This window comes from Bos indicus, chromosome 1 (genome assembly GCF_029378745.1).
Source record: "Bos indicus isolate NIAB-ARS_2022 breed Sahiwal x Tharparkar chromosome 1, NIAB-ARS_B.indTharparkar_mat_pri_1.0, whole genome shotgun sequence".
In the NCBI taxonomy this organism is placed as follows: Eukaryota; Metazoa; Chordata; class Mammalia; order Artiodactyla; family Bovidae; genus Bos; species Bos indicus.
In genome coordinates this window covers 125,187,219-125,189,585 of record NC_091760.1, presented here as the reverse complement: position 1 = coordinate 125,189,585, position 2,367 = coordinate 125,187,219, and the positions used below count along the sequence as shown (strand labels likewise).

The 2,367-nt window shown below is 43.3% G+C and overlaps 1 non-coding gene across 1 annotated transcript; it reads right to left on the bottom strand.

Moving 5' to 3' along the window:
* Positions 1-1,707: 1,707 nt before the first annotated feature.
* LOC139185398 (U6 spliceosomal RNA) lies at positions 1,708-1,814 on the bottom strand. The gene has a single exon (XR_011569032.1). It is a non-coding gene; the product is annotated as a U6 spliceosomal RNA (small nuclear RNA).
* Between the last annotated feature and the right edge of the window lie 553 nt (positions 1,815-2,367).

Here is a 2,367-nt window from a genome sequence, read left to right as displayed (position 1 = left end):
AACTTGTATGTGGTTCAGTTCAGGGAACTCTGCCAATTTGCGCAATGTGACTTAAGCTCCATGATTCAACTATTATCTCACGCATAATGGGTATTTGTGCACAATGAAAGAAAAATTCTCTCACAACATCATATATACCCACTGTGGGAGGGAAAAATACATAAAATGCATGCATGCTAAGTCACTTCAGTTGTGTCTGACTCTTTGCAACCCTGTGAACTGTAGCCCACCAGGCTCCTCTGTCCATGGGATTTTCCAGGCCACTGGACCACCAGGAAAGCCTCTGACTTGCTTTTAAACTAAAAAAAAAAAACCTTTTTTGTCTATGGGATAAAATATAAACTCCTTAAAGTGCCCTTGACGAATCACCCCGTACTCCTCTCCAGCCTCAGTTCCCACCAGCCTTCTCCCATGGGTGCTGTCCTCCAGCCACTAAGAATTATCATCAGTCCCACAAACAAATTATTTCCTCTCATCCCTCTGTGCCCTTTCTCATGCTGCTCCTCCTTCTTCAAATATGGACACCTTCAGCCTCCCTTCGCCACCAGTTAAAATTCTATTGCCCTTCAAGGCAAAACTAAAGGTTACCTCATCAGTGCTTGCCTAGCATGATGGAGCTGTTCACCTGCAGTGCTTCCACAGTATTTTATACGCCTGTGTCAGACCACGAGTCACATTGTTCTGTCATTATTACTCCTCTGACAGCTTCTGCCTCTGCTGTGGGACCTTTTTATAGGACACGCAGTCAAGTGTTCCATGACTTACGTTGGTCTCCCCTGCTGAGCACAGAATGGACTTGCTGCGTAGTAGGCACTTTCTACCTGGAATGTTTGCTGTACAATAGTAACAACTGTGAAATTATTCTTTCTGCCACATGTTTAAAACTTTTTGTTCCTGTTAAGGATACAGGATATTGAGGCTGCTGCTGCTGCTGCTAAGTTGCTTCAGTCGTGTCCGACTCTGTGCAACCCCATAGACGGCAGCCCACCAGGCTCCCCCGTCCCTGGGATTCTCCAGGCAAGAACACTGGAGTGGGTTGCCATTTCCTTCTCCAACGCATGAAAGTGAAAAGTGAAAGTGAAGATGCTCAGTCGTGTCCAACTCTTAGTGACCCCACAGACCTCAGCCTACCAGGCTCCTCTGTCCATGGGATTGTCCAGGCAAGAGTACTGGAGTGGGTTGGCATTGCCTTCTCCGAGATGTTGAGGCATCGTTTTTGAAATATTACCTTGCTGAAATATGTATAAAACCAGAATTGCTGCCAATGGCAACTCTAACCAAAAAAGGAAATCCATTGTTACTAAGCTTCACTAAATACCTTACCTGCAGCAATCACTAGAACTTCTACTTGGGAAGAAGGGCCTCCCTCCTTTTATTTTTTATGAGTAGAAATTACACTTAAAAATATTTGTATTGAAGTATAGTTGCTTTACAAAATTGTGTTAGTTTCTACTGTACAGTAAAGTGAATCAGCTATATGTATACATATATCCCCTCTATTTTGGATTTCCTTCCCATTTAGGTCACCTCAGAGATTGGAGTAGAGTTCCTTGAGCTATACCATAGGTTCTCAGTAGTTATCTATTTTATACATGCTATTGATAGTGTATCCCACCATCCCCTCCTTCCTCCTTTGTATCATATATTTGTTCCCTGTGTCTATGTCTCTATTTCTGTTTGTAAATAAGATCATCTATACCATATTTCAAAAATACAGACCACTTCACAAATTTGCATGTCATCCTTGCACAGGGGTCATGCTAATCTTCTCTGTATCATTCCAGTTTTAATAGATGTGCTACCAAAGCAAGCACAAAGTTGCACTTTCGGGAGCTTGCCTGGTGGCTCAGTGGTAAAGAATCCACTTGCCAATGCAGGAAACATGGGTTTGATCCCTTGTCTGGGAAGATCCCACATGCCACAGAGCAACTAAGCCATTGCACCCCAACTACTGGGCCTGTGCTCTAGAGCCTGGGAGCCTCAACTGCTAAGACCATGTGCCTGGAGCCTGTGCTCTATAACAAGAGAAGCCGCGCAGTGAAAAGCCTGTGCACCACAGCTAGAGAGTAGCCCTCGCTTGCTGCAGCTAGAGAAAAGCCTGTGCAGCGACAAAGACCCTGCACAGCCAAAAATAAATGAATAGCGTATTTTTTTTTAAGTTACACTTTCTGATTAGAAAAGAAAGCACAGCAATTTGTGTTATCTGAGTAGCATCTTTCTGCTTCCTGCCCATTTTTTTTTTTCTCCCATGTAGACTAGACAAAAGAGAGACTCTGGGGTCCTAATCTGTGGGAAATGATTCAGCAGAAGATCTTGAATGAGAAAAAGCACAAATATTGTTCTTTGACTTTAAATACTCATAAACAG